This window comes from Centruroides vittatus, unplaced genomic scaffold, assembly GCF_030686945.1.
Source record: "Centruroides vittatus isolate TY-2023 unplaced genomic scaffold, ASM3068694v2 contig_482, whole genome shotgun sequence".
Taxonomy (NCBI): domain Eukaryota; kingdom Metazoa; phylum Arthropoda; class Arachnida; order Scorpiones; family Buthidae; genus Centruroides; species Centruroides vittatus.
This window is the reverse complement of record NW_027122272.1, coordinates 415347-425589: the sequence shown is the minus strand read 5'-3', so window position 1 is coordinate 425589 and position 10243 is coordinate 415347. Positions and strand designations below refer to the sequence as shown.

Here is a 10243-nt window from a genome sequence, read left to right as displayed (position 1 = left end):
TACTTTCTTTCTTTGTTATCAAACTTCCTCGCGTGATTATGTTTAGATGATAAGATTAAAAAGATTTCTATAAATAATAGTTTAAGATTCTATTTTATTCCATCTTAAGTATTTTACAGTACCTATTCTATTTTATATCAATTGATTCGATCAATGTATTTAATTTTTTCCCGTTTATTAGCTTTCCATTCACAAAACAGTTACTAATGTTTAGTTTTAATTGCTTTATAAATTATAAATATACAGGTTTGTCGAAAATTATTCACCCATTATATACATTCATTGCCATAAAAATTAGCACACCAAGGAATAGTATCGTTGAGAAACTTGGCACGTGGATAAGACTCAAGCAGATATGGAAATGATTAGAGTTATAGCGTGATGACTCTTTGCCAGCAGTAATGCCAGCAGAGAAAGTGCATCCCTTTGGCCTATTAAAAAAAAACACGCAAAGGCATCATGTCTGTAGTTTACCTGTTGCAGAGGGACGCTGTATCACTAGTGTGGGTCCCCAGACGGAGTTCGAACTTTAGTAACCCTCGAAATTCTTATGTAAACAACAAAACTCGGAACTGTTCGAGTATGTGTCAAATTTCTGTCAAGGGCTTAGCGGAAGACAAACTCTAACACGAGCGCTCATAAATAGGTAGATCATTGACTCGCGAGTCTATAAAATGTTGGCCGAGATAAAGCTTTTCTAACAATAAAAAAGAGGGAATTTTTGATAAATGAAAGATGAAAATAATTGTTAAAATTCTTAGACGTCAAAAATGGCATAACAACGACCTGAATTATGAGTGCAGGTGGTGTTTTATAAACACTTGCCGGGCAGAGTCGATAAAGAGGTATCAAATAGACACCTCGAATCGGACCTTTTCCGCGACCCGAAGAGGTTTCGTCTTGCACCTGGAGACAAAGGAGAGCCAATCGGGAAGCGAGGAATGGGACGACGGACCAATCCGAAATGCGAACAGAGGGAAAAAACTATAAAAATCGGAATTTCAAGGTCGAAAGACAGTCTCAGGGCCGTTCCGACCCGGGGGTGCAGAGGGTGCGGGGCACCCGGGCGGCAAGCCTAGGGGGCGGCGCGAGCCGCCTTAAAAAAAAGGGAAAAATTAATTTATCATTAAATTAATATAATACATAAATATTATTCTAAATATTATCATTAAAATACTACTATTCTAATATTATTTGAATATATGTACTATTCTAAATATTATTAATTATATTTCAAATTCAAATTTTATATACACAACTTATTCAGGCCACAACAAGTGGCAAGTATAACAGTTTCTTGTTTTAACTCGTCTTAAGCTATTTTTCACGTCGGTCGCGAGGAAGATTTTACAGGAAAATACTCGTCTGTGGTCAAAGCATAGAAATGCACGCACCGGGATAATTTCTTTTATTTTAATTTTAAACGTGTAATCGTGTAAATCGCAACAGCTTAAAAAGTTTTTGTTTGATATCGTGGTTAGAGAGACAGTAAAAATTAAAGGTGAGTACATACATTAATTTGATTATATTTTGCTTTTGCGCGGTTAAATAAAATTTAAATAATATTTTGTTAAATTAAATTTATATTGTGTAACAAATTTATAACTTAAATAATAATACCAACATAATAACAATAGTAAAACATTTTTCTTTTTTTTATTAGTAAAATATAGTTTAATTAAAGATTAGCATAATCTTAATATTTTTTTGTTTTGATTAAAAATGTTGAAATTTTCAGACAAAATAAAAAATTTTGTAAAGTTTCCTTTCAAAAGTTGGTATTTTTCGAAAAACAAAGCTTAATTAATTTATGCTTCTTTAAATCTTCGAAAACAAAATTTTTTCGACGAATCATAACTTGGATTCATTTTTTTTTTTTTTTTGGTAGATGTCTGATAATCGAAAAAGGCTTTCTGGCGCACAGTACAGAAAAAGAAAGCGTGAAAAGGAAGAATTAGTTAAAAAGGCTAGTGGTTCACTCGAAACGTTTTTAATCTCAACAACATCACAGGAGGCACCATCAAGTTCCCAAGCTCGAGATGTAAATGTGACGGAGACCGAATTCATAGTGGTCAGTAGCGGGGAAAAAAAGGAGGACTCGTCGAATACCAAAACTACAATGGAAGCAGGTGTTTTATTAAAAGAACAAAGTCCTGAAGAAGTAAGTTTTGAAAATGAAAATCTTCATGTTCATGAGGATCCTAACTATTGGCCTGGTGTTTTATTGGATAAAATTAAATTAACTCTGATAGAGTTAGGGCCTACCCAACTGACAGAAGCTGATATAACGTTTCCTTTAAATAAATACAATAGAGGTTTCTCGTCTATTTATTATATAAAAAAAACTGTGTAATGGGGAAATAATTCCAAGAGTTTGGCTGGTGTATTCTAAATCAAAAGACTGTGTATATTGTTTTCCTTGCAAAATATTTAAAACTTTTTCTAGTGAGTTTAGTTGAGGGTTATAATGATTGGAGACATTTAAGTCAGGTTATAGAACGACATGAAAAATCAAAAGGTCACATTTGTAATACAAAATCTTGGATTGATCTAAAACAATCAATTTCTTCTAAAACGACAACTGATTCACTAAATGAGAAATTAATAAACATGGAAAAAGATAGATGGGTTTCTGTTTTAAAAATTATAATTTATGTTGTTAAATTTTTAGCCGGTCAAAATTTGAGTTTTAGGGGTGAAAATAACAAGATATATGAGCAACAAAATGGAAACTTTTTAAAATTAATTGAAACAATTGCAAACTTTAATGATACGATATCCGATCATATTAACAGGATTAGAAAAACTCCATCAAATATGCCTCATTATTTAGGTGTTCATATTCAAAACGAACTAATTTCCCTTCTGGGAGAGAAAATAAGACATGAAATTATATCTATGTTAAAAGCTAGTAAATATTTTTCTATTATTTTAGATTCGACTCCTGATGTAAGTCACAAAGACCAACTTACTGTTGTAGTAAGGTTTGTTTTATTAAATAATAAATCAAAGCAAATAGAAATTAGGGAGCATTTTTTGGGATTCATTTCAATATCAGATTCGACAGGACAAGGCTTAACCAATGTTTTATTGGATTTTTTGGAGACTCACAACATTTGTTTAGGAGATTTAAGGGGGCAGGGTTACGATAATGGTGCGAATATGAAGGGTCGCAATAATGGTTTACAAAAAAAAATTCTTGAATTAAACCCTAGAGCTTTTTACGTGCCTTGTGCGGCCCATAGCTTAAATTTAGTTGTTAATGACGCTGCAAAAGCGTCTTTAGAAATTACAAATTTCTTTGCTATTGTGCAGGAACTTTACGTTTTCTTTTCTGCATCGACTAAACGTTGGCAAGTTTTAAAAGATGAAATCCCAACTTTATCATTAAAACCTTTTTCTAGTACTAGATGGGAAAGTAGAATAGATGCTTTGAAAGTTCTTAGATACAATTTGGCAAAAATATATGACGCTTTATTTGCACTTTATTCTGATAATAGCAGAGACCCTGAAACCAGAAATATGGCAAATTCATTACTCTTAAAAATCAAGTCGTTTAAATTTATTTGTTCTATTATTACATGGAATATTGTGTTAACAAAAATTAATATTGCAAGTAAAGTGATGCAGGAGTCAGATTCTACACTACCTAATATCGTTTTAATCTTGGAGCAGACGAAAACTTATTTATCTAATATTAGATCAAATGAAGGTTTTAATGATATTTTAGAAGAGGCCAAAAAAATTGCCGATGATATCGACTGTGACCCTTCGTTTCCTCCGATTAATATTGTGAGACCCCGAACAAAAAAGCGATTATTTGATTACGAGTGTGAAGACGAGGCACCTAAAGACCCGGCTGACCAATTCAAAATTAATTTTTACTTTGTAATATTGGACACCGCATTATCAAAATTGGAAGAAAGGTTCGAGCAAATAAAGCAGCATGATACATTGTTTAATTTTCTTAACAACCTATATAATTTCCTTCAAATGGATAAATCAATTAGATTTGCAAAATGTAAAGCTCTAGAGAATAGTTTATGTGATCCATGTAAAAATCAAAAAGATATTTTAGCTCAAGATTTATATGATGAAATTGACAATGTTGCACCCTATATTTCCTCTGAAATGAACGCATTGAATGTTATTAACTACCTATTCACAAATAACCTCATCTATCTATTTCCAAATTTAGTAATTTCTATACGAATTTTCTTAACATTACCTGTCACAGTAGCTAGTGGGGAAAGAAGCTTTTCCAAACTTAAAATAATAAAAAATTATCTACGATCCACAATGGGGCAAGAAAGGCTTTCAGACTTATCCATTATTAGTATTGAAAAAGAGCTGTCAGAAAATATAGATGTGTCTAACATTGTTAAGACATTTGCATTAAAAAAGGCTAGAAAAGCAAACTTTACTGTATAACTTATTAGTAGAAATAGTAGATATGTTAGCATCCTTGCCTGTATGTATGAATTATGTATTTATTTCTTTATTACATTACAAATAAGTTGTAACATTATATTCTATTAAATAAACTGTGTATATTTGTACAATTTTTTTAAACTTAAATTTACTTTATCTTTTTTATTTGTAAATTTTTAACAACTTTGGGGGAAGGGGCGGCAAAATTATTCTCGCACCCGGGCGGCAGATACCCTAGGAACGGCCCTGGACAGTCTCCTCTGGATTAAGCCAAGAGTCTCCTCGTTATTAGGATAACAGTCGTGATACGTATTGAGTTGTGTCGTCGCTCAAGATAGAACTCCGTTGCACCATTTCCCCGATCGTCCGTCTGTCCAGCGGTCTCCTCTCGTCTGCCCCGGGGCTGCGACCGACGCCGAAGTTCTCGTCTGGATTAGTGAAGGACTGTCGTTTGACGATGTAAGCACTAATGTTAACAAATAAACGGTTTTCGTGTAAAAAAAAACACTCGTCATCATTTGCCTCCTCCGTCACGACCCCCTTTTGGGTCTATCTTGACGCGAGATTAACCGATCCCACCTAAAAGACGGCAACCTAACACAGGTACCGAGCAGTGGGTTTTAACGTCCCCTATCTCCACCTTACACTAGACGGGCCTTTACGTCGCAATCGAAGACCATATGAACAACTGACCGAGTTTGAGAGAAGAATGGTTGGGTTGAGAGAAGCTGGATGATCATCTCGCCGAATAGCCCGCAACATAGCCGTTCTGACAACACTGTGAGGAGGTGTAGGGACGAGTGAGACGAGAGAGAGCTCGCAAACACAGCGTGTAAGATTTTGACTGGTGTAGACTGGGCTTAAATATCCCGCTTCACTGACACCAGTGTAAGGTTTGCCGACTTTAAAGGGGGATACGATTAATCCCGCGTCAGGATGAGCTTAAGGGAACCCGTATATGTGGGCGGTGGCGAAGGAGGCAAATGACAACAAGTGTTTACATGCGGAAAACCGTTTATTTGGACGAATTCATGCTTACATCGGTTAGATTGTTCCAAATCTCAGCGATCTTCAGAAACGTGAGAGTTCGGTTGGTTGATCTATCCAGTCTCGGGCGGACGAGAAGGGCCGTTGGACGATGGAGACGAGCGGTGACACACTTAGATGTTCCGAGCGACGACACTACACACACCGTCGGCTTAATCCATAAGAGGTAGTCCGTAAATCCGAAAAAACTCTCTTTTGACCTTGAAGTCCCAGTTTTTATACGTTTTTCTTGTGTACTATCCACCTTTCGGATTAGTCCCTCGTCCCTTTCCTCGTTTCCAGATTGGTCTCCCCTTTGTTTTTAAGCGCAAAACGAGACCATGTCGGGTCGCGGGAAAGGTCCAATTCGAGGTGTCTATTTGACACCTTTGTCGACTATGCTCCAAGATTGTTGATAGAACCACAACACCTACACTCATAATTTAATCCGTTGTTTACAATTAATGTCATTTTGGAATTCTAACAATCACGCGATATTTTTCTATCTCTTCAATTTTCCCCCTTTTCTGAAATTGTTTTCCTAAGTTGAATTTTTCTCTTAAGTACTTGTGTCAAACTTATACCTCTTTATGAGCGCGTGTGTCAGAGTTCTACCTTTGGATTGAACATTAACAGGTCGTTAACGCCCGGTGTCGCCGTCCCGAGACATCGTTGTTTACATTTTTCGTTACGTTATTTTGATCAAGAGTTTTTTTTCTCTCTCTCTCATATAAAATATCGATATTTTTTTCACAACAGGATTCTGCATTTTTTTGCGATTTCGGACCTCGTCTGGGTCCTCACAAGCGCCTAGGCTCAGAATGCCTTCAGCAGACCACTAGCCAAGACCACTAGACCACTAGCTCGACCCTCCAACAAGCACGCACAAGTATAAATTTCCTCTGTCGTCGTCCGTCTGTCCGTCCTTCTTTGATCTAGACAATGGAGTTAGATAAATGAAAAACAAGAACAGATATGAAAACATTAGGGGCAGGAGGCTCAAATTAACTATATATTAACTTCCGATGCAAACCGAAAGTGATGTTGTTTCAATTCAAAACTTCCTCTGAGAGCAGTTAATAGATGATTAGCACGACTCCATTGATAATGGAAATGCATGATGTACAGAGGCAAGACACAACAGTGCTAATTTGAGATGAAGTGCATAATATATTTTAAATTAAATAAATTGAAAATATGATTAAAAATTGAAGCCCGGCATTGTGACGATGTCACAATAAATAATTGCTCGTTATTTGCTTAAAATTAAATTAAATATGACAAATTCGACATTTTAACCTTATATTTAACTTACCCAAAAACTTAAAATGCTTACAACTTTAGATGAATTAATATCAAACTGGCCAAGAGAATTTATACTCGTATCTGCACAACTTGCAAATTTCATATATATATTACGTATACACTATTCGCTTGTGCCAACGATAGATCTGACACCTAGCGGTATTAGCGCGAACTACATAATGGCGGCTGCTATGGGTGTAAAGTAGTTTGTTAGAATAGAAAGTGTTCACCCTTGCTAATATTGTGTTGTGTCCTTTGTCAAAACTGTATGTATGTTATCGCAGACGTACCGCCAGGTTTCTTCTAGTCATACCCACATAATCTTTTTCGATTCCTAACTGTTGATTTTCAAATGGAATTTTATATACCCCAGCTTTACCTTCCTTTTTTACGCTGTCTTTATCGTTCCGTAGCAAGCTATAGATATTAGGTGCTCTTTTATAGATCATTCTACAACGTTCATTGATACAACGTTGACAAACGACACAACAGCACAATATTATCAATTATAGCACAGACTGAAGGAGCGATTGTAAAATGGGAAGAGGCTAAAGTCATTTAAACCGTGCACTCTCCATCCATTGCGTTGGAGATGGAAAAGGTGGAAATTTATAAAAGTAAAATGAAAAACCGTTGCCTAAATGCTATGGATGCTAATGCGCTTCCAACAGCGTGGAAATATATAATAGAAAAAAGAATGACACTTGAAAACCCTTAAATCATTTCTTTCTACTTAGCTTTGTTTTCTATGTTTTATTTGTTTATTTATTTATTTAATATACACACTTCTTTCAATTTATTATAAAGTTAAATTATTTTATTGAATTTTAAATATGTAAAATATTCGAAAAAGGTAGGGGAGAGCGGGGCTACAAGTTCCGTTTTTTAATCAACCTTATATTTTGTTAAGGAAACATAATTCTAGCATAAGTATTAAGAGATTAAAATTTAGTAATATATCTAACTTTGCTATAAATACAGTTTTTGGGGTTGATTTTTTGTAAGTTTTTTTATAATTAATAATACAATACCTAAAGTCGGAAAGTAACAACTTACTCCAGTTCGGGGCTAGTTGTTAACAGGGTGGGGCAAGTTGTTACAAGATCTATGGAAGGTGTAATATGTAAAAAAAAACAATAATTTATTTAACTAAGTATGTATTTAAAGACTAATCAATAATATCTTATCAATAATTAGTTGTTTTTCTTAAATTTATTATAAAGAAAACATTTTTACGTTTCAACATTTATAACTTTTACTTAAAGAAAAGGGGAGAAAGGAACATCCTTTCCAAGTTCTTGTATAACACCAGAAGTTGCAGGCAAATTTACAACTCCTGATGACCCTGGCTGATCCAAGATTTGTCTTTCGTCAGTAAAGCTTACATTTAACAAATACTCTGCTAACTTGTTTTCCTGTTCTTCAATAAAGACCAATCTTACTTTTTTGTAGCCAATCGCAACATTTTCTACTCCAGATTTCAACTTCTTTACAAATCTATATAACGTCATATGACAAATATCTAATTCTCTGGCAACAGTTTTTATTTTTTAACCATCTTTAATAACTGCATCTGCAGCTCTTTGCATCAGCTCCTGAGATACAGAACCCCGTGTTGTTTTTCGAATATAAGTCCGCATACTGCAAAAGGAAAAAAACATTATTTTTACTGCATTACCGGTACAGATGAACTGGGGCAAGTTGTTCCAAGGTCACAACATGCCCCCAAAGAAGGGAACATCTAGCCCCGATAACACATGGGTTCAAAACAGCAACTACTAGATTAGGTTACGAGACATATACAGTTTTAGCGTAGTATATCAAGATACTCGATATATTTTTGAATAAAAATACCAAACAACTAATCGCTAATTATTTAAATTCGCCAGATATACCAAAAATATCAAACACGAAAATATTTACTTATGTGGATCAGCGACGTACAGGCTCTCTTTCCAATGTACCGGACGTCACTGGCCTGATTAAGATAGCTGCCGTCGGTGCGCAGAAACGTTCGATTTCATGACATATTTACTAATTATATATATATTTTTTTCTTGTGGAGCTATTTCAATCGGAACAACTTACCCCGGGAACTTTTAGCCCCTACGTTCCATTTTGGAACATTTATAATATTAAACCTGACGATGGCCTATATTAGATAGAGTGAAAACATTTGTATAAAAGAATTTTAAGCTCAGCAAAATTAGCTGTGGGAAACTGAAGTGAATTGTTTGCTGAGAAAGAGCTGGATAGATATGAAGTTATCAGTTTTGGTATTTCCTCTCCTGTAAGACATCTTTTTCGATCAGCCACATATTCTAAAATGTCACAAAGTGTAATCATAGTGACTTAAACAACTACGAAATCAACTAGGATTAATGTCGGATACAAATGCGAATAAAACGTTAGAGAGAAAAGTTATTAAAAAGACAACACACAGGTAACTCTCGTACATTGTCAAGCACGCTATACCGTTTGTGGCAGCCATTTTGGTCGACTCATACGCCACCTATATTTACTGGCACAAGCGAATTTACAAGTGTTTTATAACATACATTCGTCTGTATTCAATTGAAAGGTGATATATTAATCGACTAAGTATAAAGGCCTATAGATAGATATTTACTTCTTATATCTATCTATTTTTAACTTATATAAAGTAATAAGCATGGAAAAATGTCACACAGCCAATCAGAATCAAAGTTTCATCTATTGTACAGTACGTGATCTATATTCTGCCAATCATACAAGTTTAACTCTGCACTTCAGCAAACCAAAAATACCGCCATTATTATCTTTCACTTGCTGTATTATATAATTTTTTTATTCCAAGTCGCATAGTAAATCAACACAATTTTAGATTATTCTTTGTTTTATAAACCTAGGCCTGCCCATAAATTACGTAACGCAGATATGAGTGGGTGGATATGCAGATAATCGTTACAATGCCTTACATGGGGTGGAGGTGTTTATAAAAACGTTACGTAATACTAGGATTTCAATCCGTCAGGAACAAAATTACTCATTTTTGTGTTCCGAAGAGGTTGCATAGAGAACCGTATTGTTTATGTCAGTGCTTTGTACATAATTGATAAAATAACGTGGTAAACTGTGCAGTGTATTATTCCTTAGTACAATTAATTTTACTAAGGAATAATGTGATAAGCGTTACGTAATTTTGGGGATGGGTACAGTGCCGTAACTAGGGCGGTGCCCGCCGTGCCCAGGCACAAGACGTAGACCCTGGGGCGCAGAAATGACCTGGACCAAGTTTTGGGTCATAGTTTTGGGGCGTAGTTACAGATGCTCGCACGGGGCGCATAAAAGGCTAGTTACGGCGCTGTATGGGTATGTACAGTATAGTACAACGCATTAGTAAGCTATATACTGTGTACACTATAGCTTTCAGCTGGATTTGCTCTGTACATAGTCTGTACATTAGTTAAACTGTTCTAGTGAGATTATCACAGCTGTCGCT

At 35.1% G+C, this 10243-nt stretch overlaps 1 protein-coding gene across 1 annotated transcript in view; it reads right to left on the bottom strand.

The window, feature by feature from the left end:
• The window catches only part of LOC136977923 (nudC domain-containing protein 3), a 215607-nt gene that overhangs the window by 72073 nt on the left and 133291 nt on the right, over window positions 1-10243 (bottom strand). The window lies entirely within an intron of this gene.